The sequence below is a fragment of the Felis catus genome, chromosome D3, assembly GCF_018350175.1.
Source record: "Felis catus isolate Fca126 chromosome D3, F.catus_Fca126_mat1.0, whole genome shotgun sequence".
Lineage (NCBI taxonomy): Eukaryota > Metazoa > Chordata > Mammalia > Carnivora > Felidae > Felis > Felis catus.
The window spans coordinates 82,320,640-82,329,806 of NC_058379.1; the positions used below are offsets into that span (position 1 = coordinate 82,320,640).

The 9,167-nt window shown below is 38.4% G+C and overlaps 1 long non-coding RNA gene across 1 annotated transcript in view; it reads left to right on the top strand.

Moving 5' to 3' along the window:
• The window catches only part of LOC123381095, a 65,883-nt gene extending 61,207 nt beyond the window's left edge, over positions 1–4,676 (top strand). Inside the window, exon 2 of the long non-coding RNA XR_006587610.1 lies at positions 1,349–4,676. This is a non-coding gene — a long non-coding RNA (uncharacterized LOC123381095). The remainder of the gene's footprint in view (positions 1–1,348) is intronic.
• Positions 4,677–9,167: the final 4,491 nt, after the last annotated feature.

The window sequence follows — 9,167 nt, forward strand, 5'->3', positions numbered from 1 at the left end:
TGCCATATTCTCTTAGTGAGAAGCAAGTTATAGGTTCAGTCCACACTCGAGGGGTGTGTATTATACAATGGCAGAAGTCATCGGGGGTAATTTTAGTATTCTATCCACCACACCCCCTTCTGCTCACTTGGAACCTAATTTGCTTTTTATTATTAACTTCTTGAAGTCTAGGCTTACACCATGGATTGAGAATTTCCTTCGCCTCCAATGCAGACACTTAAAGCTGTCAGCATCTGGGCACGACTGTAGCTGCGGTTTACGTGTTATGATGCGCTACCATTTCATTTTCCTCCAGCGAAAATTGTTTTCTAATTTTTTCTTTCGAGTTATTTCTTCAATTGGGGGTTTAGAAACATCTTTCTCAATATTATAACATTTGAGGAACTTCAAAATCTTTTTGTGATTAATTTATATTTTTATGCTATTGTGGTCAATCGCACCCCTCATAGGGTATCAACTATTTTTAATTGATTGAGAATTTGTTTTTCAGCCCACAACATGCTCACTGCTCTGTGGGCACTCAAATGCCAATACTCTGTGGGCACTTGAAAATCATGTATATTCTGCTATGGTTGTAGGAAATACTCTAAAATTTTTAATCAGGGCCAGTTGGAGAATATTATCAAAATCTGTTCTATTATCCCTCAGTTTTTGCCTCTCAGATCTCTTACCTTATCTTTCTGATGAAAACCCAGTAGAGGCACAGGGAAAAGAGTGGCGAGCAGGGCAGACCCCCCTGTAGTCAGAGGCTCTCAGGGATCATAAACTTTTATGCTTGCCTGCACTTGTCCTTTAAGAATTCATTAAAATTTCATTTGATTTTTTCTAGCCGGGTTTATGGTCGCCCCCTCTCCCACCAATGCTCTGCCAAAGGTGAAACAATTTTATGTGACCTGTCTCTCTTCAGAGGGGCTTTTATCACCTTTGGAATCCAGTTCACCTTGTGAACTTCACTGTGATGGAATTTGAAAAATGAGTTTTCCCGTTTTTAGGACAGCACCGATCTTCTCTTGTGGTTTTCTACCTCCTAAGTACGAGCAGAACCATAAAACTTTGGGGCTTTGAAACTGCCAGCAATGTTTCTGCACCCTCCCCAGCCAGGAGGAGCCTGGAGGGAGACTAGGTGGGCTCCCCACAGGCCTCTGCGCTCCTCCAAAACCGGTCCCCAGTCTGGCAGCTGACGGTCAAGTACGTTTGGAAAGATTGAAAATTCTCAGCACCATGAATACAAAAATGGGTCCTTGCTGATAAGTGATGGGAATGATAAATGATATGATGTTGGAAATCAGTGTTGTAAAAAGCAAACTAGTATTTAGCCCACAAAATCTAATTCGTCCTCTCTCTATAGGTAATTCCGAGGGCTTTTGTGAGGAGAAAGAAACACCTGTCACAGGTCATACGGAGCCCTAAGGAACCACCTCTAAATTGTCCACTCTCTTGTTGTTTGTGGTTTTCACGAGAAAAAGAAAAAGTGGTGCAAAGATCTCCAGAAAGAAACATCCTCAGCCATTAACTCAGCAGCGGGGGAGGCTGGCTTGTTATTTAGTGAGTATCTGCGTGTACATATGTGTGCACACATGTGAACGTGCGTTGTGTAAGAGACAGAGTTCCTCGTGGAATACTCAGTACCTGGTTACAAAACAAGAAAACACCTGTTAGCTTTTAAAGTGAGATACAATCCAGATTACATATTATCAGGAAACAGTTTATTTCTTCCATTGCTCTTTATAGTGCAGTGCGAATTACCATAAGTAATGTATTTTCTAAAACAGCTTTAAATGAAAACAATACTATATTATGAAATCTTACAAGCCTATAAAGGAAATAAAAAAGAGTACACTAGCTTAGGAAGGACTGTAAGGGCCGCGGAGAGTGAGCCTGGAGTTTCTTCAAACCTTTAAGGCCAGACTCTGGCAGAAAAGACCTTCTTGTTCCAGGAGCCAATCCAATCCTGATTATACTTTCTATGTGCAATTTGTTTAAAAAACCTAATCATCCTCTCCTGCTCCAGATATAACCTCTCCACCCCATGTGGTTTATATTATGTAAATGGAATCAGAAACGTAATAGCTCAAATTTGATTATCGCCGCTTGCTGCCCATGGTATCATTCAAAGTGCAGGTTGACACATGGGCTTCTGGTTTATGGGACCGCATGTCATAAGCATATTAGTTAAGGCAGTAACAGCTCCTGCTTGATTTTACACCAAAATTGGCAAAAGGCATATTTATAAAATATGCTAAGTGCCCTAACAAGTAACTTCCAAATCTCGGTGGCTTATGCAAGTTTCCTGTCTGCATCTCAGAGGTGGGTAGGTTGGCTGGGGGCAGGAAGGGTCCCGCAGTCCCGTCCTTGGGCTCTCCCCGCCCTTCACTGGGTCCTTTGGCTGATGAGCTAGAGGGCTTTCACTGAAGACCTAAGAGAGGCGCAGAGAGGCCAGCCCGCTGCACCCACGCTGGCGTACTTTTCACTGGGGACACCTGTCACTTGGCCAGTCCTTCCAAGGGGATTGCAGAAAGCTGTCGCAGCACGTGATCGGGTCCCAAAGGTGTGTGGTTAATGGAGCCACTTTCCCTGCAGGCCAATAAAATACAGATTTATCAGAGAAGTACCTATTAAAAATAATGTTTTATGTGGCCAGTGTTTTAAGCTTTTACCACAAAACATTGTCAAAACACAATGAATCACGAAGAATGTGGAAAGTTGACTTCAGAAGTGGAAAATAATTTTGAAAACGGCACATAAAAAACTGTATTCAATACCTAATCTTCCAATCGTGTAAGTCACAGGGCAGTAGCCAAGTGGCAAGCAAATGAGAGATGAAAGGAAAATGCTTCCTTATTTCTTTCCCGTCCTTGGTCCCGGCGGTAGAGTTTTCTAGCAAGTCCGCAGAGATGCTACAGATAATCACAGAGCCACCGCGGGAATTTGGAGTATTCACATCGCTACTGATCGGAGAATCCTTGAGAGCACACGTGTTGTAACCCAGCCAGACTATTCCTAAGGGAGAGTTTATGGAAACTGGTGGTAAGCACAATTGCCACAAGCCATGCGGGGCTTGCTAATGATTCACAGAGTAGAATCAGCTCCATGTAGGAGAAGAAGAACCCATTGCATCATATGTCTACCCTTAATATGAGATATTCTAGGTTTCCCATATGCATTGCTTTTTGTCGTTATTAAAGCACCCTAAATGTATTGTCATCAACATTATGTATCACAGATGATGATAGATTTTAGTAAAGGATGAATTTTTTTTTACATATTTCACCACACAATAAATCTGAGGACACACAGAAGAGCAAAGTGTGAAATAGAATAAAATATCACTGATGATCCACTTCATGGACCCAACAGTTAGCGTCTAGGAATATAGTTTTTCAAAATCCTTTTCTCTATTTTATTGTTGATTGCACTATCTGTTGAGGATGATCTTTTGAGCAGTCCATTCATTTTATTATCTATTTCCTCTGGTAAATTTATTTTAAACATTGTTCAAATCAATTTGATTTACTTTTATTTAGTGTATTACACAATTCATTAGTTACTTATCTTTACACAGAATAGACCTCTGGCAAAAAGAGGTACTGAGACCTCTATCCTAAACTCACCATTTCACAGGTGACTAAAAAAAAAAAAAAAAAAAAATGAGTCACGTAGATCCTGAGCTATAAGGATCCACAAATGGCACCTCCCATTTCCCTAGGCTATAAAGAGCACCTAAATGCCTCGAACTCTCCCAAGTTCCCAAGAGCAAAATGTCTACTGGGCTCTTTTTTTTTTTTTTTCTTAGAATTGCATATTTAGTCGTGTTTCTAGCAATCACGCTGTGTCATTTACAAATGGGGGCTCATAAATATTCCAGCTTGCACTGTCTTGCGTATGGAGCGTTCACATTTGATGGTGTAATTTCATTTTGGTTAAGGAAAATTTTATGCATTTGGGATCCTTTTAGTTCCCAACATGATTAAACCTAGTGTTGTAGCTAAAAAGCTCTTATGGCAATTTATCACTTGTTGGCTTAAAGAAACTTTCATTACTTTATTCCGTGACATCGTTTTCTTTCCTGGTTGCACAACAGATTTTTCACTTAAAGACACTTTTCTCTTCTCACACTCTATCTCGGTTACTGCCCACGTCCTCTTTCCTTCCAAATGTTTTGTTACATTTTCCCTTGCGCCAGATCCAAGAGAGTACTTCTACGAAGAAAGAGACAGTTTCTCCATTTCGTAATTCAGCAAAATTCCTTAGTCTTCCTTTTGCTATGCACGTCTTTTACTAAAATGCATTAGTAGTTACAAAAGATAATCCGCTCACCCACAAACAATTGTACTCAAATACAAACAATTGAAAATAATCTTCATTTCCCAAAGGCCTAGCATATACTTTGATTCATTTTTGGTGTTTGAAATTAATATTTAACTTAATGTTTGTGGCTTCTAACCTAGAAGAGTGCTTATTTTAATTTATAAAAAGGAAACTGAGGATATTAGGGCTTGTATAAATTTCCTAGAGTTCAAATCTGATAAATAGAAGCAAACTTTGCTTCCAGACTTGACTTACTCAAAATCTTCAACTTATTACCACCTTGCGATCTTGCCTGGTCCAGAATGTCCTGACAGAAGTGTTGTTAGTAGAAAAAAAAAAAAAAGAGGAAAATCAATGATAAATTTAAGGAGCTGTGTCACCTATTATATCTATTACTGCTCCTTTCTCAGACTATCACAAAGACTTGAGAGCTTCCTATGCCCCAAATCAAGAAACTGTTTTGGGGTACAGGTAATGTAGCTTGCTGATTGCCTCATTATGATCTCTATCTACTAATTTTAAAAATAGAAATGGTGAAAATATCTTAAAATGTTTTGTCAATAATTTTTTAAAGTTTAAAACACTTTCACAGATTCGCAGAAAAGCTCCCTATGTTTTATAGTTCATTTTATCTCATTTTGTCTTTTGAGAGTATATATGGTTTTCAGAACATACCTGGTCTAGTTTGTTCTCTTCTTTAGCAGAGTTACGTTATTCATTTTAAATACAGTAGAATCTATTTGTTTGTATTTGTAGTGTACCTGTTTGTCACCCACATTGCTGATGTGACTTTATTTTTGTGTATGAGACCCCTGGCATGATTCTAAAAGAACTCTATGCGGAGGAAAGCTCTAAGCAGCGTCCCTCTCTCATCCATTTTACCCATTGTCCCAAGCTCCCTGCAGAGAATCGAGTTCATTGGGTACAGATTCAGCCTCCCTGTGTTTCTTGTCTTGCACAAATATGCATATACAGGTGTATTTCTTATCCCAACGTTTTTTTTGTTTGTTTGTTTTGTTTTGTTTTGTTTCTTACACAAAAAGTAGCACACGACAGATACTCCTTTGAATGCTGTGCTTACTCATATCTGGCTTTTTTCACTGCAGCATGTGGGCCAAATAAAGCCCATCACCTGTAAGCTGAATTTTTACCTTTTTAAGCATTGTAGGAAGAAAATAAAAAAAAAATGTTACAGAGATTTAACGTGCCTAGCAAGCTGGAAACCTGACGGTAAGTTTTCCTGCCCATGACTTAGCATACTTAATTTAATGTGTTGTAGCTTATGCTGAAAGTTTATTCCTTTTTATTGCTGAATATGATTCCATTGCTTGGATAGATCACATCGTTTATCCATTTGCCAGTTGATGGGCATTCGTATTATTGCCACTTTGGAACTATGAACAACAATGGTTTTATTTCATACATACAAATCATTGTGGGTACATATGTCTTCATTTTTCTTGGGTGGATACCTAGAGGTGGAATTATTGGGGTTTATGGCAAATACATGTTGACCTTTTTTAAGAAAATCCCAAACTATTTTCCAAAGTGGCTGCAACATTTTCCATCCCTACCAGCAATATAGGAAGGTTTCTGTTTATCCATATCCTTGTCAATATTTGTTTTCTTTCTTGGCATGATTGCCATTCTAGTGGGTGTAAAATAGCATCTCATTGTGGCTTTAATATTCACTTCCCTAATGACTAATGATGATGGCATTCTTCATTATTTTATTTTATTTTATTTTATTTTATTTTATTTTATTTTATCTTATTTTTTTAATGTATATTTATTTTTGAAAGAAGAGGGGGGAGAGAAGAGAGAGGGAGAACACAGAGGAGAGGCAGAGACAAAGGGGAACAGAAGATCCAAAGTGGCTCAGCACTGCCAGCACGGAGCCTGACGTGGTGCTAGGACTCGAGAACTGCAAGATCGTGACCTGAGACCAAGTCAAAGTTGGACACCTAACAGACTGAGCCACCCAGGCACCCTGATGGTGAAATTCTTTAAGAGCACGTTTTTTTTTAATGTTTATTTATTTTTGACAGAGAGAAAACATGAGCAGGGGAGGGGCAGAGAAAGAGAGAGAGACACAGAATCCAAAGAAGGCTCCGTACTCTGAACTGTCAGCACAGAGCCCAATGTGGGACTCAAAGTCATGAACTATGAGATTATGACCTGAGCTTAAGTGGCATGCTTAACTGACAGAGCCACCCAGGTGCCCCTCAATCTATTGGGTTCAAAATTTTAATTTTTTAATGGTTTATTTATTTTTGAGAGAGAGAGAAAGAGAGAGCAAGGAGGGGCAGAGAGAGAGAGAGAGAGAGAGAGAGAGAGAGAGAGAGAGGGAGACACAGAATCCCAAGCAGGCTCCAGGCTCTGAGCTGTCAGCACAGAGCCTGAAGCGGGGCTTGAACTCACGAAGCACAAGATCATGACCTGAGCTGAAGTCACTCCACCGACTGAGCCACCCAGGCGCCCCCCAAAAAAAGAGCACTTTTAAAGTACATTTGGGCTGGATGTCCTCTAGTTCTTGAGCAGAAAGAGTTCTTGATGTATTTTGAATACAAATCCTTATCCACATTGTGTGATTTGCAGTTGTTTCCTCCCTGTTTACGTAATGGCTGCTGGCAGAGGATCCCCTGCCTCAACTGTCTCCTTCGAGCAGCTTCCATTCCTGCACCGTCCATTTCCTGGAGAGCAGGTAAGAAGGGAGGAGAAGTATGTGTCTAGCCCCTGCTACCTTTACCTCCGCATATTCTAGTTATTTAGTGTCCACTTGAGTTGCCTTAGTTTTTTGTCGGGTTCTTCCATAGTCACTCAGTTGTGTTCATGCCTTGGGTCTAAGACTTTTAGGATCATGACACCCAAATTCAGGGTCGTGCGTTTTCTGTTTGAAGACTGAAAATTTTCACACTTGTCCTCAGGCTATTTCCTCGCTCAAGTCTGGATTCTTCTGTTTCATGAAACTCAAAAGTATGGTAACAGTAACTGTGTATGTACTTATTTGTTAAAAATAGAGTTTTAACTTATTTTTATTTTTTGTTAGTAGGATTGTGAAAGAGTGAGTGGCACCTTTCAGAATGTTCTTCCTTGGGGCGCCTGGGTGGCTCAGTAGGTTAAGCAGCTGACTCTTGATTTCGGCTCAGGTCATGATCTCACAGTTTGTGGGTTCGACTTGCATGGGACTCTGAGCTGACAGCACAGAGCCTGCTCGGGATTCTCTGTCTCCCTCTCTCTGTCCGTCTCCTGCACTGTCTCTCTCATTGTCTGTCTCAAAAATAAATAAACGTTAAAAAAATGTTCTTCCTTGACTTTCCTTGCCAAATTTAGGAAGGAATACTTTCTCCATAAGGGGGCAGGAGATGGGGTTGGGGGAAGGGAAGAAAGAGAGAGACACGGAGAGATGTGTGTCCAATTTACTTTTTCATTGTATGAAGCTAGTTGGTGCAAAGCAGTATCTATCAACTTTTCTCTTCTGTGTATTTTCTCCACTTCTTGTAGGTTTTTTGTTCTACCAGAAGAAATGCAACGGTTTTGAGTCTCAGAGTAAGAGCATATCATTTTCTTACATGGCACTAAGTATTAAATTCGCATTCAGTAGTAGACTTGGAAAGATTCTATACAGCATTAAGTCATACCGATTTTAATTTTGTTGATTTTTCCTTTAGTCTTTACTCCTAGTTTGTTGAATAAATTAAGTTTATCTCTTCTGGTAGTGATCTGTCAGCTTTAATCAATTTTCATAAGATTTGTTTTATGTGAACTCCAGGGGCTTTACCACTACTATGCTTGTAGTTCATACAACCAATTACCTTGATATTAGGTAGTATTTACTTAATTAGAATTATAATAAAATGATAAAAATAAAACAATATTTATGTGTTTAGAAGTAATATGTGTTGCTAAATGGAATTTTAGACTATATTTATTATGCCATAAAATGTCTTAACATCATTGTAAATAATAGTGACTTAGTAATTAACTGTGCCTGTATAGTCCCTGGAGAAAAATAAAAATGAGAGGAAATTGCAATCACTTTAGTAATTTGTGACCCAATAATTTATTGGAGTTTGGTAAGATTACAGATTAATATTGTGTTTTTAGTTATTTGCTGACAGAAATCTTGCCAAAACTATGCAAATAACAGGGGTGGTGAGATGCTTAAATATCATGTCCAAGCCTGATTGTATAGGCAATTTGAATATTAATTGGAGTAGGTAGGCGAAGTAGAACATCAATCTCATGAAGTCAAGTCACCTTGACAATGGACTTGTGTGGTTAGGAATTCTGTCTTCCAATTGATAAGTCCTCTTTACTGATTCACTTCTGTTGGGGAATATTTCTACTTGTGAGATTGCTAAGAATTAGAATTTCAAACAGAGGGTTCACCTGACATTTACTTTTGAAACCGTACAAATGTAAGACTTACCACCTCTGGTCTTAATGGAATGGGTTACATTTGTAAAATATTTCTAATTTCTCAAATACTTAAAAAGTTGAACAATGCTTACTACTTGCTACCTTAATACATATTTGAATTTGTTATTTTTTTTCAAATGGATGTTTTAGTTTTAATTTAGTTTTATTTGGGTTTTTTCTTGATTAAAAAAACACTTGAACATATGACAGTATTATATTTTCTTTTTAGAGTTATCTTCTTCCAATCCATATATTAATGGGTTAATTATCAATATTAATTAGCTTAGAACACTATAGATCATCATGTAACATGACCATCAATATTATATTAAAACGCTATTCCAATCAAATTAAATATGAAAAAGACTTATAGGACGTAGGATTTCTAGTTTTTCAGACTTATAGGATTTCTAGTTCTAATTAGTTAACTGCTAGCC